Genomic DNA, 21,639 nt, shown 5'->3' on the forward strand with positions numbered 1-21,639 from the left:
CCCAGAACAGGTAGCCAGGGGTATATGTTCCCAGTATATGTAGGCAGGGGTACAGGGCCGGTTCTAGACTGGCACATATGAGGGGGCAGTCAAATGGGTAGGGGGCAACATGCACGAGGAAATTTGTGGCGCGCAAAGCGTGCCGCGGCGACGACAGTGGGCATGGCAAGTAAATGCACATAATGAGAGACAGCGTTTCACCAGTAAATGCACATTAGAGACAGCCTTTCACCAGTAAATGCATGTAATGACAGACAGCTTTTCACCAGTAAATGCACGTAATGAGAGACAGCTTTTCACCAGTAAATGCACGTAATGAGAGACAGCTTTTCACCAGTAAATGCGCGTAATGAGAGACCGCTTTTCACCAGTAAATGCACGTAATGAGAGACAGCTTTTCACCAGTAAATGCACATAATAAGAGACAGCTTTTCACCAGTAAATGCACATAATAAGAGACAGCTTTTCACCAGTAAATGCACATAATAAGAGACAGCTTTTCACCAGTATATGCACATAATAAGAGACAGCTTTTCACCAGTAAATGCACATAATGGCAAACAGCCAGCGTCCTCAGTATATGTAGCCAGGGATATATGTGCGCAGTATATGTAGCCAGAGGTATATGTCCCCAGTATATGTAGGCAGGGTGTATATGTGCCCAGTATATGTAGCCAGGGGTATATGTCCCAGTATATGTAGTCAGGGTTATATGTGCCCAGTATATGCAGCCAGAGGTATATGTGCCCACAATAGGTAGCCAGGGGGTATATGTGCCCAGTATATGTAGGCAGGGGTATATGTGCCCAGTATATGAACCCAGAGGTATATGTCCCCAGTATATGTAGCCAGTAAGAGTGATTAAGATGTGGAATGCATTGCCACAGGAAGTCGTTATGGCAAACTCTATACCTGCATTTAAAGGCGGCTTAGATGCTTTCCTTGGGTTGAATGACATCCATGGCTACAATTACTAGGTAAGGCCTAATGATGTTGATCCAGGGATTTTATCTGATTGCCATCTGGAGTCGGGAAGGAATTTTTCCCTTTTGGGGCCAATTGGACCATGCCTTGTAAGGGTTTTTTCGCCTTCCTCTGGATCAACAGGGATATGTGAGGGAACAGGCTGGAGTTCTACTTTGTACTGGTTGAACTCGATGGACGTATGTCTTTTTTTCAACCAAAATAACTATGTAACTATGTAACTGTGTACCCAGTATATGTAGCCAGGGGTATATGGGCCCAGTATATGTAGGCAGGGTATATGTCTCAGTATATGTAGTCAGGGTTATATGTGCCCAGCATATGTAGCCAGAGGTATATGTGCGCACAATAGGTAGCCAGGTGACCCCCCCAGCAGGAGGACAGCAGCGCAGTGGAGGGAGAGCTTTGGCATCAACGGTGGAGAAGGGGGGCAATCTCCCCTCCCCTTCTCTCACCTTAGTGCTCTCCCTCCCTCGCTGACTGTCCCCTCCTGATCTAAGTGCGGAGTGGCTGGCAGGCGGCAGCGAGCGGAACTTACCTGCTGCGTCTCTCGTCGCTGGCGCGGGATGATTTGCCGCTACTCTGGTCTGGTCCAGACCAGAGCAGCAGAACTTCCGGCGCAGGAGCGAGACAGAAGGTAAGGGACCCGCTGCCAAACGCCACTCCGCACTTAGATCAGGAGGGGACAGTGAGAGAAGGGGGGGATTGCCCCCCTTCTCCACCGCTGCCTATAGCTCTTCCTCCACTGCGCTGCTGTCCTCCTGCAACAGGGCGGGCAACCGACTGGCCGCCCTTTTACGGACGGATCAGGAGGGCATCGTGGGCACAGTAGGAGTCCAGAGGGCTGGAAGAAGCACCACGTAAGTTAAAATCTTTTTTTTTTTGTACTTAAGAATCCTTTTAAAGGTACACGCTCGCCGGAAGCTGGATCGGGGAATCCACAGCAACACGATACAACAAACAAGTGTTGATCCATTTTCCTACCACGGGAACACACAACGGCGCACGACAGGCATGAACGAAAACGCTGGTCATAAGACAAAGCATGCCAAAGGTCACATTGTGGGTATTTGCCTTTAGGGTTAATAGAAATTAAAGGATACCAGAGGTCAAAATGTTTGGAGAAAAAGGGGGGGGGGGGTGGAAGCAGGCATATACTCTTACCTGTCCTCATGCCTACTGCTCCACCGTTCTCCTCTCAGCCCCCCATAACTCACCTTCTGGTCAGTTGGGTCAAACTTCACTGCACTGGCTGGGCTGCAGGCAACATACAAAGTGCCCGTGAGTGCACTGTGCATGCGTAGAATATCACTACGCCATACACATGTAGGATGTGCGCAGCCCGGCCATCACTTGCGCTGTCAAGTTCAACCCAGCCAATCAGAAAAGGATCCCAGGGGGCTTTTAGGTGAGAAGGGGGAGCAGTAGGCATCAGCACAGGTAACAGTATATGCCTGCTAACCCCCCTCCCCCCCTTTTCTCCAAACGTTTTGACCTCTGGTATTCTTATAAGGAGAGGGAAACAAGCTGCAGGAGGGGAGCTGACTTACTAACCGACCCCAGGTCATGGCTGGTAATTTGGAGCATCTGTGCCCATAAAAAGACTCCCCCCATTCCTGTGTAGGTTTAGCAGTCTCCCTGCAGACCAGAGGGCTTAGACAGTGAATGCAGCAAAACAAGACAACTCCTGCCTACCCCCAGGGAGAGAGACCTGGGTATATCATGCTATCAGCACATGGCTTCCAAGGCAGCCAGACAATGGGAGAGGAGTGTGAGGGCCCATTTCCACTATAGCGTTGCGGAATCGCCGGCGAATCACCGCAGGCAAATCGCAGGCGGGTGCGATTCCGCATGCGTTTTTTGCCGCAATTTCGCATAGGTTAGGGTGATGCGATTTTAACCATGTCACTGCCTGTGTGAATTAACATGGGTACCTATGCGAAATCGCATGCGAATTCGCGGGAAAAAACGCATGGGGAAAACGGATGCGATTTCCCTATTAAATACATTGCGTGCGATTCGCCTGCATTCCACACGCAGGCGAATTCTGAGGACCTTACCATGCAGATCTTTTCTGCACAGAAAAATGTTCAGGAAAACGCACAAGTGGAAACAGTCCCATCCACTTGTACTGGCTATGCGAATTCGCATGCGGGCAATGCATGCGAATTCGTGATAGTGGAAACGGGCCCTGAGAAAGAATCAGCACAAACCTTTCTGTGGCTGTGCAGGGACGGGCTGCACTGCAAACAACTTGTGAGTTCTCAGTTCTGACTTGTCTCCTGTTTGTTGCTGTGATTGTACGAGAGGGCTGGAGGCGGAGCCGGATGCCTGACTGACAAACTATAGAGAAGGCTGGAATCTGGGCTGCGATTGGCTGGCTGTACAGAGAGAGGAGACTGACTGATCTCTGTCAGCTCTGTCTCTGCTGCGAGGCAAGGACTCCCCGGCTGATAGCTCCGCCCCCCGCCTGTGTATTTTTTACGGACACCACCTTTGCAGCTACGGATTTCACGGGCAGGGAAATTTTACTGTGTATTCACGGACAATCCGTGAATTTACTGACGGTTGGCAACACTGGTTAGATAGGTATATGCCCCCAGTATAGGTTAGATAGGTATATGCCCCATTATAGGTTAGATAGGTATATGTCCCCCAGTATAGATTAGATGGGTATATGCCCCCAGTATAGGTTAGATAGGTATATGCCTCCAGTATAGATTAGATAGGTATATGCCCCAGTATAGATTAGATAGGTATATGCCTCCAGTATAGATTAGATAGGTATATGCCCAGTATAGATTAGATAGGTATATGCCTCCAGTATAGATCAGATAGGTGCGCAAAAAAGTGGGATCAGCGCATCACCAGGCCGCCTCTGAATGGCCTCTGCTCAGAGATGCGCTGAGCCCCCCCAGAAACTACAAACGCACCTTGAACCCAAACAGAGGCTCTGCATATACACCAAAGGCAAAACTGTTAAGTGGGAGCAGCTGACCAGAAATAAATTAAAACATAGCAAAGAAATGAACAGCCCTACTTAAAAACAGATGAGTGCTTACCTGCAAAAGAGTGCAAGCCCCACTTATGGGATAAAATACACACTGAGCATACACATGACCTGTCTACCACTTGGAGGATGTTAGTTTCCTATAACAGCTTGCATGCAACTTGTTAAGTACTTGTCCCTCCCACTGTCGAAGAAGTCTTTCCTTCATGGGAGGGGACCTAACACTAACTAAATCCTACCTATGCATATGCATAGCCTGGGCGCGCTACCAAGTAAAATTGAAAATTGCGCAAAAAAGTGGGATCAGCGCATCACCAGGCCGCCTCTGAATGGCCTCTGCTCAGAGATGCGCTGAGCCCCCCCAGAAACTACATGTTTTAATTTATTTCTGGTCAGCTGCTCCCACTTAACAGTTTTGCCTTTGGTGTATATGCAGAGCCTCTGTTTGGGTTCAAGGTGGGTTTGTAGTTTCTGGGGGGGCTCAGTGCATCTCTAAGCAGAGGCCATTCAGAGGCGGCCTGGTGATGCGCTGATCCCACTTTTTTGCGCAATTTTCAATTTTACTTGGTAGCGCGCCCAGGCTATGCATATGCATAGGTAGGATTTAGTTAGTGTTAGGTCCCCTCCCATGGAGGAAAGACTTCTTCGACAGTGGGAGGGACAAGTACTTAACAAGTTGCATGCAAGCTGTTATAGGAAACTAACAACCTCCAAGTGGTGGACAGGTCATGTGTATGCTCAGTGTGTATTTTATCCCATAAGTGGGGCTTGCACTCTTTTGCAGGTAAGCACTCATCTGTTTTTAAGTAGCGCTGTTCATTTCTTTGCTATAGATCAGATAGGGATATGCCTCCAGTATAGATTAGATAGATATATGCCTCCAGTATATGTTAGATAGGTATATGCCCCCAGTATAGGTTAGATAGGTACATGCCCCCAGTATAGGTTAGATAGGTATATGTCCCCCAGTATAGATTAGATAGGTATATGCCCCCAGTATAGGTTAGATAGGTATATGCCTCCAGTATAGGTTAGATAGGTATATGCCTCCAGTATAGGTTAGATAGGTATATGGCCCCAGTATAGCTTAGATAGGTATATGTCCGCAGTATAGGTTAGATAGGTATATGCCCCAGTATAGATTAGACAGGTATATGCTCCAGTATAGGTTAGATAGGTAGGCGGGGGAGCGGGGAGAGAGGAGTTTTCACTTACCTGCCTTCATCCTGCACGCAGCGTCTATCTTCAGCCTCTGCCGGCGTGCGTCGCATCGGTAAGAGCTCCCCCTGTGAGGACATGCGGTTACGTCATCACAGGGGGCACTGTTACCATAGCGACAGACGCCGGGACAGGAAGCACATAGAAGCCGCGTAGGATCCAGGCACCGTAAGTGGAAAATCTTCTCCCCCCGCAGCTCTGCCTGTGCCCGTACGCCCGCTGCAAGCGAGGCCCCCCGCAGCGTTGCACACACATTCTTTCGGTCTCGGTGCAGGGGGGTGGTTCCAGACACCCGGAATACCCTCCTCCGTGCGCCAGTGACCTATTCAATACGTATAAATTTTACTATCTTGGGTTCATTGCCAGCATTGAGTATTGGCAATAAAATTGTTAATACTTGCGGTAAATACTTTGTGTATGCAGTACACTTTTTGATGGTATTATAATTTCTGCCCATTGATAGGCTAACCTCAACCAGTCTATTTATCAAAAGCCCCTTCCTGACACCCAACCTTAACCTCACCCCTAATATTGACTGCCTACTGACTAGAGATGGCCAGCACTGTTTGCCAGCAGACAGTTCCCGGTGAACAACAAGTGTTCGGGTTTGTGCAAGAAGGCGAACACATGGCGTGTTCGACCCGCCTGCTATACATCATCATGGAGACAAAATTTTACCCCTCACCCCAGCAGACACATGGCACTGGCAGCCAATCAGTTATCCCTCCCTCCTGGACAACCTCCCCCCCCCCCAATAAAAACGCCATCAGGGCAGCCATTTTACATTCTGTCTGTAGCTGCCGTGAAGGAGGAGTGTAGGGTCAGAGCTGTGCTGTTGCTAGGGAAAGCGGTAGTTAGACCTGTGTTCTGTGTCCCCAGTGCATTTTCTTGCTGCTACAGTACCAATTCACCATCTACATAAAGGACTTACGAGGTGAAATTACTAAAAAAAGTAAATTACCTGCCTCATCTTTTAAGGCACGGAGGACGCCGTCCGCGCCCTCCGTGCCGATCTGCCGCCCGCCGGGTCCCCCCGCTCATTAGCCCCCTGGGCCGGCTGCCGACCCTACGGCCCGGGTCGGGCTCTCCTGCCTCTCGCAACATGGCCGCTTCCTCTGGCCGCGTCTGCGCAGTCCGCCTGGCCGCGAGTGCGGCTGCGCAGCTCTAGGGCCAACTGGTCTCATCAGGGGCCCTGATGAGACCGATTGGTCGAAACGCGTAGGGTGGAGCTATGTCCAGCGCGTCTGACGTCACTATACTGGAACTGATCGGGAGTACGCAGAGGGAGATTCAAGCGCCGCAACAGCAGCCGGATCACCGCGGAGGGTAACGGGGAGTCGGGACGCCGCTCATCCATTTATCCAGGTGCCGGGCAGACCTCGCTGTTGTTATTCTGATGTGCTTGATTTCAAGAAACTATAACGTGAGTGCGCATTAGTGCATTGCGGCTGATGTTTTAAACAGGATTACACTATTGTGTTTTTATTGAGGAATGTTTTACATTAAAGAAAAGATGAAGACTTGAGAAAGTGCCTTGTGGAATATATATAAACGCTAGATCCACCTGTTTTCTGAGGTGGTGAAAATCCGGTGAGCAGAATCAGAGAAGGAGTGTGTGGTCACGTGTGTCGCACTTTTGATCACTGAAACACGGGTGGTGTGTGAATTAATGTATACAGAGTTACGCTATGTGTAATCTTGTATTGTTATAGGAAGTGGAGAGCGCAGTCCAGCAATCGCATTGTAACTACTATCTGGAAAAGTGTGACAGCGATCCCATTGAAGTGTGTGGACATTGTGTGGACAATTTCGATTGTGATCTCAACTTTGGAGGACAGTATATATATATATGATCTATTGTGGACAGCGCAGCCTAGTTGCTAAATATACTACTGGCATCTAGAATCCATTACTGACCCTTGTATAAGTGCAGAATCAGTGTTAGGCCCATTTAAACAACTTTTCCATTACTTTTGTGGCCAGAAACAGTCCCTATAGGTTTTAAAATTTGCCTGCCCATTGAAGTCTATGGCGGTTCGCACAGTTCGCACGCTCCCGAACTTTTGTGGAAAATTTGCATTTACAAACTGAAAATTTGACGTTCGCTACATCACTACTGCTGACCTCAACCCTATTGTTAAACTCTTCTTGATGTCCAATATTAATTTCCCCTTTAATATTAACTCCTTCGTGATGCCCAACCCAAAATCCTCTCAAGCCCACTAACAACAACCACTTTCTGGCACCTAAAGCTGATCCCCTAATCCTACCCCCAAACCTTAACATTCCAAAAAACCACCTAACTCCAACTGATAACATAAACAAATACTCACTTTTTATCATCTTTGCCCTGACCTCAAGATTTCTCTCCTCCCTCTCTCTCTACCTGCGACTGCGAGTGGGCTTAAGAGGCCCGGGCCACAGAAGGTAAACTGCTGCTACACACACTACACTTGGGGGTGCCAGGAGACACGGGAGTGAGCGGAGGCACGCAGGAAGGGGGGGAAAGGAACAGCGAGAAGGGGACATAATAGGACCCATGGGTGGGCCAGGAGATACGGGGAGTAAGCAGGCATGCAAGGGAACAGGCACACACAGGCAGGGAATACCCGGTGTACTAGCGAGTCGGCGGCTTGTATCAGTGGGTGTTCTTAAGTTGAGAATTCCCTGCTTTTGCCTTATGAGATGCAGGGACTTTTTCTCCCCATTTTTTGTCTTATACGGCGAAAAATACGGTACCTAGTACCTAGCTGTGGATGTCCTTCAATGCAAGGAAAGCATCTAAGCCTCCTTTAAATGCATATAACTACTTCCTGTCGTAAAATATTCCACATTTTAACCACTCTTACCGTTAAGATCCCCTTCCTAAATATATATCAGCACCTTTTTTTCCTCCATATGCAGTTCATGCCCCATTGTCCTCTGTACAAGCCTAGGGACAAAAAGCTTATCTGCCAAGCTTATGTAATGCCCACTGATGTATTTATACATGTTAATCAGTTCACCTCTTAGCTGTCTTTTTTCCAAGCTAAATAAGTCCATTTTGTCCATCCTTTCTCGATAAGTGAGACCTTCCATTCCATTGCAACTAATATAGTTGCCCTTCTTTGTGCCTTGTCTAGTAAGTCAATGTCCTTCCTATGGTGTGGTGTCCAAAACTACATCCCATACTCCAGATTTGGCCTCACAAGTGATGTATACAAAACAAAAACCTTCTGTTATTTAATATTTGAATGCTGTTTATCCAACCTAAAGGAAACTTTTAGTCTCTACAGATTAAGGCCATGCTCCCCTTCGTGAACGAGCATGGCTGTACTGCACCTATGTGAGCTGCTCTTGGACGCATTCACAAAAAGGAGCATGGCTGCAAGAACATACTCATCAAGCTCTTGTCGGATATGTTCAGAGGGTCCATGCATGGCAATGGCGGGGTTGAGGAAGACACAAGAGGCTTCTCCCTACCTAGGTAAGTATCTAACTTTTTGTTTCCCCCAAGACTACAGGCTTACCTTAAACCCCTAATTGCTGAAACCTCCTTGGCATGGGCATCAGATATGTCACCCTCAGGATGCCAACATTGGATATGTTATAGTCGAGATGCAGGTGATGTGCTGTAAAACCCTGCTTCAGAACTGCTAAACCTGTTTGGACTTTCTGTATCAGTGATTGAATGTGTGGACTCTGTAGGGCTGGAGCCAGTGTACATCCAATATTAACAAGAAAATGCAACAAACATGTATTGGTGGGTATTACAGACTGGTGGCAGATGATATACGCAGGGCACCAATAAAGGCTCCATAGAGATATTTTATTATTATTAACTTTTCCAATTGTAACACTTGCCAATTGTTTTTGAGTGTCCAATCTAGTAACTCAATTTAATTTTCACAAATGTTTACTCATGATTTTCTCTAAGTTTGTGGGAAGTTTTCTAGTTTTTTTTACCTGTAGCTTACTAGCCACTATTATAACACAGCATGGTAGAGGATGGGAACCTCTGTGGCAAGTATGCATCATATACAACTCAGCATTGCAATAAATATGCTGTTATACAGGATTATTTTTGCTGCTATTTCATATTATGGCACACATCCTCCTCGTCCCACATATTTTACTATCCCTTATTATCCTGTCTCCCTCTTTTGTCTTCCACCGGGCACTGTATTGTGTGGCACAGAGCGGAGCAGCAGCAAATGTCACTCCCCCTATCTAGAAACACAGCCTGTTCTAGGTAGATAAGAAGACAATATTGTTACTAAATGTTCGGAACAATATTTCACCACATGCAGCCCCTCTGAAACCCCTGTGAAGATGAAGCAGTGACAGTTCCATAATTATTCTTCTCACTACGATAATAGAAGAGTGCTGAAAAGACATGAACAACTTGCTTCTGAGTATGGGGTTAATTCAAACATAATCCAATTAGCTGTTGTAAATAAGTATTTACACCAAGGCAGCACAAAATGCACATTCATGATATGTTGAATGTAGAAATCATGCAGGAACAAAACTATCTTTTTATATTATACTTGATGTCTAAACCCAGTGTTTATAAACTATCCCTAGTTTAATTGAACTGCCAGGCTCCCTTCTGCTCTGCACTCAGGACTGGCGCTACCATAGAGGCAAAGGGGACAACTGTCCCAGGGCCTCTGAGCACTGCCCCCCCCCCCTCCAGGTCTCCCCCAACTTGTGTTTCCTGGGAACCATGCAATGTCTTGTTAGCATAGCAACTTACCTGTCCCAGCGTGATGCTCCATCCTGGCTTCTTGTCTTCGTACCACTGGCTGCCTCATTTCCATGACCTGTCACATGCCATTATATCATAACATGAAGATGACAGTGTGCCGGAACAGGTGAGTTGCTATTTGGGCAAAATGGTCCAGGGACCCCGGGAAGCACAGTAAAGTTGAAGGAGGGAGGTCAGAAGCGTAGCGCTTGGGGACAAAGACTATTAATGCGCCCTAAAAGGAGGGACCTGCAGCGAGCCAAAAAGGGACGTGGCCATGCAACTGAATGTGGGCGTGGTGTTGGGTGGGGCCAAATATACATGACCTTAGCAGTGGTGAAAAAGGTCTGCCAGGGAAATTTGAGCTCTGCTGTAGTGTTTCCCCCCAAAATACATGTAATCTGACAGCATTTCACCAAAAATACACGTAATTTGGCAGAGGTTCCTCCAAAATACAGATAATTTGGCAATGGTTCCCCCAAAATAGACATAATCTGGCAGCAGTGGTTCCCCCAACATACATATAATCTGGCAGCTGTTCCCCAAAATACACTTAATCTGGCAGCAGCGGCTCCCCAAAAATACAGTTAATCTGGCAGCAGTTCCCCCAAAATAGGTGCCCCCAGTATAGGTAACCAGGTCTATAGGTGTCCCCAGTGGAAGTACCCAGGCCTATAGGTGTCCCCAGAATAGGTAGCCAGGTGTATACGTGTCCCCAGTATAGGTAGCCAGGTGTATATGTGTCCCCAGTATAGGTAGCCAGGTGTATATCTCCCCAGCATATGTAGCCAGGGGTATAGGTGTCCCCAGTATATGTAGCCAGGGGTATATGGGCCCAGTATAAGTAGCCAGGTGTATATGTGTCCCCAGTATAAGTAGCCAGGTGTATATGTCCCCAGTATAAGTAGCCAGGTGTATATATGTCCCCATTATAAGTAGCCACATGTATATATGTCCCCAGTATAAGTAGCCAGGGGTATATGTGCCCAGTATAAGTAGTTAGGGGTATATGTGCCCAGTATATGTAGCCCGGGATATAGGTCCCCAATATATGTAGCCAGGGGTATATGTGCCCAGTATATGTAGCCAGGGGTATATGTGCCCAGTATATGTAGCCAGGGGTATAGCTGTCCCCAGTATATGTAGCCGGGGGTATATGTGCCCAGTATATGTAGCCAGGGGTATATGCACCCAGTATAAGTAGCCAGGTGTATATATGTCCCCAGTATATGTAGCCAGGGGTATATGTGCCCAGTATAAGTAGCCAGGTGTATATATGTCCCCAGTATATGTAGCCAGAGGTATATGTGCCCAGGATATGTAGTCAGGGGTATATGTGCCTAGTATATGTAGCCAGGGGTATATGTGCCCACCCACCCTCCTTCTGCCAGGCTTCCTCTCAATGTGCCTAGGCTCCTTCAGTCCCCCTTTGTGCCCCTCTCTGTCCCCCTTTGTGCCTTCGTATGTCCCCTTGTTACACTATCTATCTTTATCTCCCTCCTGCAATCCCCCAGCCTAGAGTGTAAATACAGAGTATAGCGCAACAGAAGCTGTGCTCTCACTTCCCTGCCGGAGTCCAGCGCTGTGCCTGTGTGACCATCCTGTCTGGCTACTGCATCCTCTAGTGCTGCCACTCTCTCATGTTGTGTGTGTAATCATGCTACATGTGGTAGGAGATTCTGGGCACTAGGCTGAGCGGTGAGCGGACAGGCGGAAGCACAGCACTGGACTCCCGCAGTGAAATGAGACCACACCTTCTGCTGTGATATAATGCAATTTACACACTAAGCTGGGGGGAGCAGGCAGGGGATGTGCAACAAAATGCGACAGGATTGGCGGGTTGTTTGTATCTCAGGGACTCCCTGTATTAAGCATCATGGCGCAATCAAGGCAAGTGGCAAGTAGAAAAAGCAGCATGCATGGTCGCAAACGCATCGCGATTGTGCTTGCGATTGCACTTGCTAGTAGAAAAGGGCCCTTGGGCTGTTTAGCAGCAAAATTACTGTGCTTATTTTGCTGTCTCTTTCGCCCTCTGTACATCCTAGGGCCAACAGCACCCCACTATCGCAGATAGTCACAGGCACATGTAGGGGTAAGAGGTGAATGAATATTAGAAACATAACCCTGTATAAGGCCATCACTATAGTCTCTCCCAAAGTAGCCAATTACTAAGGGGTTTATATATAGGGTGTATAACAGAGGCAAAGTAAATTAATTTCACTAGTTTTGCACTCTTCCTTCACCATTCACTATATATTAATGGCCAACTGAACTGAGATGTACGTGGTTTCAGGACATTGACGTACTGGAACAGGCACATGGTGTCTGACTCACACCAGAAACAAGCATGCAGAGGATTAACAGGATAGCCAGGCAACTGGTATTGCTTAAAGCACAGGCTCAGCCATACTACACCAAGAAAAAACACATATATAAGTAAATAACTATTTCTTCCACTTACATAATAGGTGTATTGTACTGTCCACATTTTGTTTTCAGTGAATTTTATATAGTAAATAAAGAGAATTCTGTTCCTGGCATTTGCCAACTTAGTTGTCCTGATGTCATGTCATACCAGTACTACCCTTACTCTCTTTTTGTTTCTCCTAGAATCTGCTCTGTCATAGCTAGCTTGCTTTGTAAACAGCAAGATCATATCTCATCCTCATGTCACACTAAACTACCCCTCAGTCAATCAGTGAGGAGCAGGAATGTGGGAGGGGTGATGACAAGCTTCCTTCTCGTCGGCAATGAAATCAAATAGAGCTAGGCTGCGATTTATTACAGCAGAAACATTTCTGATTAGATTGCTTGCAATGCAGGGTGAGGTTCCAGGCTGCATAATGAATACAGTGCAATAGGTAAATGGAATTTTATTTTGTTTCTGACAATCCCTCTTTAAAGAGACTCTGTAACAAAATGTTCAGCCTTATTTCTTCTATCCTACAAGTTCCTATACCTGTTCTAATGTGGTCTGTCTTACTGCAGCCTTTCCTAGTTGCACAGTGGCTGTATTATCTCTGTTATATAATCTAATCTTCTTTCCTCTGACGGCTTAGTCGGGCTCAGGCACTCAGGCAGGAATGTGCTGTTCTGCTTGTGATAGGATAGAAGCTATACACACCCTCTCCACGCCCCTGGCAGGCTCTGTATGAGTCACAGACTGAGCTCCTCTCAGCCTATCACACTCTGGTTAGCAGCCATGTCTTTTGTTTGTAAACACTGCCTAAAACTGGCAATTACAAGCCAGGATTGCAGCAGGGAGTGGCAGGAACAGCACAGAGGGGCCCAGGAGAACATAATGAATAGAATAGTATGCTTTTTATTGTAAGAATTTTAGAGTACAGATTCTCTTTAAAAGGAAATAAATATGGCAGCCTCCATATCCCTCTCGCTTCAGTTGTCCGTTAAGCAGCAAACGCTCATTTAAAGGGGAACTGAAGAGAGAGGTATATAGAGGCTGTCATGTTTATTTCCTTTTAGACAATACCAGTTGCCTGGCAGCCCTGCACATCCTCTGCCTCTAATACTATTAGCCATAGCCCCTGAACAAGCATGCAGCAGATCAGGTGTTTCAGTGGTTCAGACTTATAAGTCTGATCTGACAAGACTAGCTGCATGCTTGTTTCTGGTTTTAATCAGATACTACTGCAGAGAATTAAGGCCAGCAGGGCTGCCAGGCAACTGGTATTGATTAAAAGGAAATAAACATGACAGCCTCCATATACCTCTCTCTTCAGTTCCCCTTTAACTGTCTAAGTAGGTCCTAACTAAAAAGAATCTGTAACCAAAATAACATAATGAATAAAAATGGCTTATTTTTGACAATATTAATTCATAAATTATTTAGTCAGTGTTTGTCCATTGAAAATCCTTTCTTTCCCTGGTTTACTTTTTGAAATTTAAAATCTGAAATTGGTAAGTGATCTATGCGGAATGTTCACTACTGAGAGTTCTAAAGCCAGTACAAAAACATAGCTGGGCTCCCAGAATGCTTGGGTGTGTCTGGGGGATTCTGTATGATAAACAACCTAGAATAAGCTTCAATGGAAGGGCTGGCCTACATACCAATATACAGCAATATATACAGTAGCTATAGGAAGTGTTTTTTATGCTGATAACAGAAAATGACTGTAAAAGTGGATATCCTGAATAATTTACTGCATTCTACTAAATGTGTCTGGATAGTGTAATGGTTAAGGGCTCTGCCTCTGACACAGGAGACCTGGGTTCAAATCTCAGCTCTGCCTGTTCAGTAAGCCAGCACCTATTTCAGTAAGGAGTTTCTTGGGCAAATCCCCTTAACACTGCTACTGCCTACTGAGTGCGCTCTAGTGGCTGCCTCGCAAGTGCTTTGAGTCCGACAGGAGAAAGGCGCTATACAAATACTGCAATTATTATTATTATGTTGTTACAGTTTTTCTTTAACTTTGCCACCTTTAAGGTGCCACAAGTTGATATGAGAATAAGTTGCATGAACTTTATTTTTATGTACATTCATAAAGGGCATCCAGAAATGTGGCCGCCGGGTGAGGCTGTTAGTAAAATACAAGCAATATTACCAATATTGCTTCACCTTAGATTGCATTGGGTGTTTACTTCCACGGTCCTGGTTGGCACAAAGGGACTGGGACACAGATTGGGAAGGCTCTATAGGACCCAGAGCATTCCCTCTCCTTAGGTATCTTTTTTTTAATTTTAATTATGCTTCAGATTTACTTTAAGGGCCTTTCCACACCAAGTATGTTGCACCAAATCGCATTAAATTTACCACATTAATGTGATATGTTAACAGGCAGTACACACTAACTGCACTGGCGTAACAATAGGGCCTGCAGCCCCTGCTCCCGCTGTTTTGTGGGGGTTGGAGGGGTCGCAGCATGAGGGGTAAGCCATGGCCACATTCAGCGGGGAGGGGGGGACGTTCCCCCCCCCCCCCCCTCACCTCAGGGCTCTCCCCTCCACTTTAAATTAGAGAGCGCATGGAAGGTATGTATCTGTCTGCTGCCCGCCGCTGCCCGGATTCTAATTTAAGCTGGAGGGGAGAGCCCTGAGGTGAGGGGGGGGAACGTCCCCCCTCCCCACCGACGTGCCACTAAGCTCTCCTCTCATGCTGCGACCCCTCCAGCCCCCCAAAACGGCCCCAAGCAGCCCCCAGGGGGGGGCGCTCAAAGATTCTGCAGGGGGCCTAGTTACGCCCCTGACTAACTGCGTTGCATTGCGACACAATGGTAACCTAACGCACAGCATGACATGCGTTAACAGAGTAACACCTGCAGGGGCGTAACTAGGCCCCAACGGGCCCCCCTGCAAAATTTCAGAGCGGCTCCCATGGGGCCCGCTCGGGGCCGTTTTGTGGGAGCTGGAGGGGTGGCAGGATGAGGGGAAAGCCTTGGCCACAGTCGGCGGGGAGAGGGGAAGTTCCCACCCTCTCCCTCACCTCGGGGCTCTCCCCTCTGGGCTCCCCTCCAGCTAAAGTTATAGTGTGGGCAGCGGGCAGATGCATACCTTCCGTGCGTTCCACTGCATACTCCTCGCTCTAGCGTCTGACGTCACTTCCAGGAATGACGTCAGATGCCAGAGCGAAGATTATGCGGTGGAACGCAAGGAAGGTATGTATCTGCCCGCCGCTGCCCGCTGCCCACACTATAACTTTTGCTGGAGGGGAGAGCCCCGAGGTGAGGGAGAGGGGGGGAACTTCCCCTCTCCCCGCCGACTGTGGCCAAGGCTTTCCCCTCATGCTGCCACCCCTCCAGCTCCCACAAAACGGCCCTGAGCGGGATCCAGGGGCCCCCCCCCCCACCCGCAGGCGCAGGGGCTGCAGGGCCTATTGGTACGCCAGTGAACACCTGCATTTACAGTAGCAGTGAGGCATACTGTCATTGTACTGCATGCTTCACTGTATGGCCGCACCGCAGCGTCTTTTTGGCTCCGTTGCGTTGCTATATGTCATCAATACACAACTGACTCAGTGTGGTCAAGGTCTCACTACTACTAGCAGTCAGGGCCGGTTTAAGCAACAATGGGGCCCCAGGGCAAAATAAACCTGGGGGGCCCCCCCAACATATACCCTGGAACAAAAATCGGCATTAGGGGACCTTTTTTGCAGCTGGTATAGTCAGGGTGTGAAGTCCCAATCGGTCGGAGCTCCACATTCTGGCTATCCCAGCCTGCATGGGGGACAAGGGGTTAAAAAGTTTCAGGAGGGGGGACCCCACATAATTTAAAAAAAAAAATTCCCACACTCTAAACATAAAAAAAAATGGGAAAATAGGAAAAAATGCCAGGGATCTTCATACAGCCATATTGCGGCTGTATAGAGATCCCTGGCCAAAGCGCTGCGGCTGCGTATAGACCCCCTGGAAACCCAGTCAGGAAATTTATTGCGCTTTCGTTTGATGCATGTAAAATTACACTACCGTTAGGTTTGCTACTAAAAGTGACATTTACCGCATTTAAAACTATACTTTTTTCCTTCTAAACTTTAAAATCAATTTTCTCAAAAACTATAAGGTCTTTTTGAAAAATAGTTTTTCCCTCTTATTCCTAATGATCTCCTTAACATATCCTGCAAATTTAGGGTTTCTAGCATTTAAGGTGGATTTGTTATTAACCATTAAAGTCGGCAGGTTTTTAAATGTGTTTTTTTTTCCCTTTGAAACTTTAAAATCGATTTTCTCAAAAACTATAAGGCCGATTTGAAAAATCTTTTTTTCCTCTTGTAGCCACTGGGGGCCCCTACAAGCTCTGGGGCCTTGGGGCAGCTGCCTCCTTTGCCTTAATGGTAGCGCCGGCCCTGCTAGCAGTTGAACCTAGTAATTTCGCACAGGAAATATCAATAAATAGTAACTTATGTTGCGTCTTTGGAGTTAAAAGAAATATTTATGGTCAACAACAAGTTGTAATTATAGTTTTCAAATCCCTCAAAACCAGGGCCGGGCCGAGGCAGAGGCTGGAGAGGCTCCAGCCTCAGGGCGCAGTGTAGGAGGGGGCGCACAATTCATTCAGTTGTCATTCCCAATTGTGTTTAAAGCAGAAAGAAATAGGAAAAGGGGATACATGGCAGTGACTGCAAGTCAGATAACTAGAGATTAAGGTATTGGAGAGGTTGGGGGCCCTGGGGTGCCTCTTAGTCTAGTAGCAATCAGTGTGTGACGGGTGGGCGGAGGGATGGAGGGGCGCACTTTGGTGTCTCAGCCTTGGGTGCTGAAGGACCTTGTCCCAGCTCTGCTCAAAACAGCCGACTATGACATTGCATAATGTGTTCATATAGCCTGTCAGTCAAATAGCTGTGTGAGCTCGGTTTCCGTGCAGTAGATGTTGCTAATGATCCAGCGTCCGGGTTTTGGCGATCAGCACACTCCAGATCCCGGAACTCCAGTGCAGGCGGATCTGACTGTGGCTGAGTCACTTGAGACTGCCTGCCGTGTCCCGCTCTGTCAGCGCTGCACCTGCTCACCTGGCCACACTGCGCGCTGCTAGAGACCCGCATAGACCTCCTGCCAACAGTATGTATATGTAGTGATGTTACTGTATGTATCTATAGTACGGCAACACGTCACAGGGTCCCTTCTGTAATATTGTGCTGTAGTACTATTACTTTACAGTCCTGCTGGAAAACTCAATGACTGTACTCTAGGATTTAGTGCAGTGCATATGCGCGTGCATCGCATCCCATGTGATGTTTTTAGGAGGTAGGGAAAATCTATAGACTATTTGGATGGGATACCAGCAGCTTTTTAATATTTTTATTTCAAGGTGCTGAAATAGAAAGATGATTGCACTGTTCAGTTGGAGGAATCAAGTCGATTATGTAGCCAGTAGTTTGATCGCTTTCTGTTGTTTTTTATTTATTTATTTTTTGCTTTTGGCACTGCAGAGGTTACAAAAGGCAGCTGACAACTAGATGTTTGGATTCAATTAAAAAAAAAGCGATAAACTTTATTGGGCAATCGGCTCCACTCCAGATTCACTGTCATGTCGATCTGACCAATGTTGCGCCTTCATGCTCTGAATGCAAAAATCGATTCAGTGTCAATCAAATGATATGTGAACCGTTGCCGATTCTTGTGCAATCGACATCTTCCATCCTGCTCGATTGACGAAGTTGTTCAATTTGTCATATCAGCCACTTTTCATCGATTGGGCATACTGGAACACACTTGATTATCTCTTAATTTGATAAAATGATCAAATCAAATGGTCGATCGTAGAGCTGAATTGCTAGCTGTATGGCCACCTTAAATGTGGCTGTTTGTAGCCAGCGAAGTGAGTGCTTTGTTTTGTAAGATGCACCTGTCACACGTGCTAGGAAGGCTCCTATGGGTGGATCACACAATGCTAGAAAAAGCAGATTTGCCATTCTTTGGTGTGAGTTCTTTTGGCATTTTAATCTTAACTTTGCAGCTCGAGCAGCCAGATAACCTGCTGCTTGGTTTCTATCTGGAATGTATGTGATTTGTTTATTCAATCTCAGTTCATGAGGTCTTGCCATGCAGGTAATTAGATTCTGTATTGTTCTAGTAATCTGTAGCTGAAGGTAAATGCTGATTCACCTTACTCAGGCTGAAGTAGGTCAGGAAGAATTCTGCAAGTCTCACTAGAGGCTGCACATTGACTCTCTTCCTAAGCTTGTGTCTCAATAAATCTCCCATGCGACAGGTCAGAATGCCCCCAGCTCCAGTCTGTATTCTTTTGCTGTGAAATGGTGCCTTTCCTCCAGTGTTGTAAATCTGTACGTGGAATGCATGGACCCCTCAGAATTGGTCTATAAATTAGTTTGGAATGTGTTCACTTGTAATGGGAAAGGTCTTCTTACCTATTAAAATCAAGATTACCATAGTCATGCTGTATATATTGCAAGGTCTTAAATGGTCACTGACTTTACTAATGATCCACTACCACTCTCTGACCATAACCTACTTCCTTTCTCTCTCTCCTCCACTTTTCCTACCACCCTGGCACAAGCACTCTCACATATTCGCAGAAACCAGGGCTGTGGAGTCGGTCCAAAAATCCACCGACTCCGACTCCGACTCCTCAGTTTAGGATTCCACCGACTCCGACTCCGACTCCTCGACTCCGACTCCTCTAATTTGCATATTACAATTTTGTTAATTAAAAGTATGTAACATGAAATTCGTCTCTTAACTGCCAACGCTTAGGAATTTTACAAGACAACTAAAGTGAGAAGGATATGTAGACTACTATATTTATTCCATTTAGACTAAAACTAGTCCTTGGTAAGAGTACTTGTAAAAGGTACAAACCGGAACAAAGAACATCTATCAGGCCCTAGGCAATGTTAGGCCTAGTGCACACCGGAGCGTTTCCGCTGCGGTTTGTGATCTGCTTGCGGGTGCGGATCCGCTAGGGTAATGTATTTCAATGGGCTGGTGCACACCAGAGCGGGAGGCATTTTGCAGAAACGCATACTCCCGGGCTGCTGCAGATTTTGGATTGCGGATGCGTTTCTGCCTCAATGTTAAATATAGGAAAACCGCAAACCGCTCTGAAAAACGGCACTTCAGAGCGGTTTGCCAGGCGTTTTTTGTTACAGTAGCTGTTCAGTAACAGCTCTACTGTAACAATACATGAAATCTACTACACCAAAACCGCTACACAAAACCGCAAAACGCTAGCTGAAACGCTGCAGAAAAATAAGAAAAAGCGTTTCAAAATCTGCTAGCATTTTGCGGATCTGCTAGCGGTTTTTGGTGTGCACCAGGCCTAAGTGTGGGGACATGTAAGAATGATGTGCAGGTACTCTGCAGGGGGATGAGGAGATTCTTCCTCTATTACACATTCTTCATGCACAATCTGAACAAGGTTTATGGGTGACAGACAACACCTCTGTGTTCAATGTGCACAGCATTCTCAGTGGATTCCCTGCAGCTCTGTGGGGAGTGCATATGTAGAGTATAGTACTACTGTGTGTAACAAAGTAAACCTGAGACAGATGAAATTAAAGTTTTATACATATCTGGGGCTTCCTCCAGCTGCCTTCGGGATAATCAGTCCCTCGTTGTCCTCCTCCACCACCTGGATCTTCTGCTATGAGTCCAGGTACTTGAGCCAGTCGGGCGTAGTGCGCATGCACACACTCCGCCGCCAGGAGCATACTACACCTGTGCAGCACTATTGCGCAGGTGCAGAATGTTCCTGGCTGTGGGAGCGGCATGCGGCCGGACAGCGCTGACTAGCTGAATTACCAGGACTCATAGCAGAAGATCCGGGTGGTGGAGGACAGCGAGGGACTGATTAGCCTGAAGCGGGCTGGAGGAAGCCCCAGGTATGTATAAAACTTTACTTTTCATCTGTCTCAGGTACCCTTTAATTTGTAGTCACCAAACCAAATTTTAACAACATATCAAATTATTTGATTTCATCAGCAAAGGGAGTGCATACATTTGTATAAATCAGCATCAGTGCAGAATTATTTCCATCTCATTGACCATCTCTATTAGTGACACAGCTACACATCAGGCTTTATTCTTACAGCATAGATGTTATTTAGTATATATAAGAGATTCCTGTATACACATCATATATACAGTCACAATCAGATATGTATATCTGACCTTAAAGGATACCCGAACTGACATGTGACATGATGAGATAGACATGTGTATGTACAGTGCCTAGCACACAAATAACTTTGCTGTGTTCCTTTTTTTTCTTTCTCTGCCTGAAAGAGTTAAATATCAGGTATGAAAGTGGCTGACTCAGTCCTGACTCAGACAGGAAGTGACTACATTGTGACCCTCACTGATAAGAAATTCCCCCTTTTATCTCTTTCTTGCTCTCAGAAGCCATTTTCTGCTAGGAAAGTGTTTTATAGTTGTGATTTCTTATCAGTGAGGGTCACACTGTAGTCACTTCCTGTCAGGACTGAGTCAGCCACTTTCATACCTGATATTTAACTCTTTCAGGCAGAGAAAGAAAAAAAGGAACACAGCATAGTTATTTGTGTGCTTGGCACTGTACATAGACATGTTTTTCTCCTCATGTCACATGTCAGTTCGGGTATCCTTTAAAAATACAGGAACTGCTTTATTGAAGCAGCACAACTAACTAATTTTGATTGGTTTATTTCATTTTTGTGGACTAAGCACAGCTATTACTGTATATATACTGTATATATACATTATTTTTAATGACTATTATCTGAGAAATAGAACATTTTATCATATTTTCTATTTTAATTACAGTTACAAATTCATTAGGAGTCGGAGTCGGTGCATTTTTTCCCGACTCCGACTCCGACTCCAGGCACCCAAAATTGCCCGACTCCACGACTCCGACTCCACGACTCCGACTCCGACTCCACAGCCCTGGCAGAAACTATCGCAATCTACACATGCAGTCTGTCTCTGATGCCCTGGCACCTCTCCTCACACAATTCTTTACTGACCCAGACTCAGCTGCTATACACTACAACAGCTCTATTACAAAAGTCATGGATGACTTCGCCCCCCTCGTCAATGTCCACCCTCACCCTGTCAGTCACCAACCTTGGATGACCAAACACACTAAACATTTAAAAAGATGCTCTAGAGCAGCGAAAAGGCGTTGGAGGAAAATTAACACAAGTGAGGACTTCATCTCATATAAAATAGCCTTGAACAACTTCAGAAACGCACTCTCTGTGGCAAAACAGTCCTATTTTTCCTCCCTAATATCTGCCCATTTACACAAT

The 21,639-nt window shown here is 46.4% G+C and overlaps 1 protein-coding gene across 1 annotated transcript in view; it reads left to right on the forward strand.

Moving 5' to 3' along the window:
* The first annotated feature begins 17,355 nt into the window (after positions 1 to 17,355).
* LOC137529138 (synaptotagmin-like protein 2) overlaps positions 17,356 to 21,639 on the forward strand; it is a 193,201-nt gene continuing 188,917 nt past the window's right edge. Inside the window, exon 1 of the mRNA XM_068251148.1 lies at positions 17,356 to 17,449. The gene's annotated coding sequence lies outside the window, so the exon portion shown is untranslated. The remainder of the gene's footprint in view (positions 17,450 to 21,639) is intronic.

The sequence above is a fragment of the Hyperolius riggenbachi genome, chromosome 8 (assembly GCF_040937935.1).
Source record: "Hyperolius riggenbachi isolate aHypRig1 chromosome 8, aHypRig1.pri, whole genome shotgun sequence".
In the NCBI taxonomy this organism is placed as follows: Eukaryota; Metazoa; Chordata; class Amphibia; order Anura; family Hyperoliidae; genus Hyperolius; species Hyperolius riggenbachi.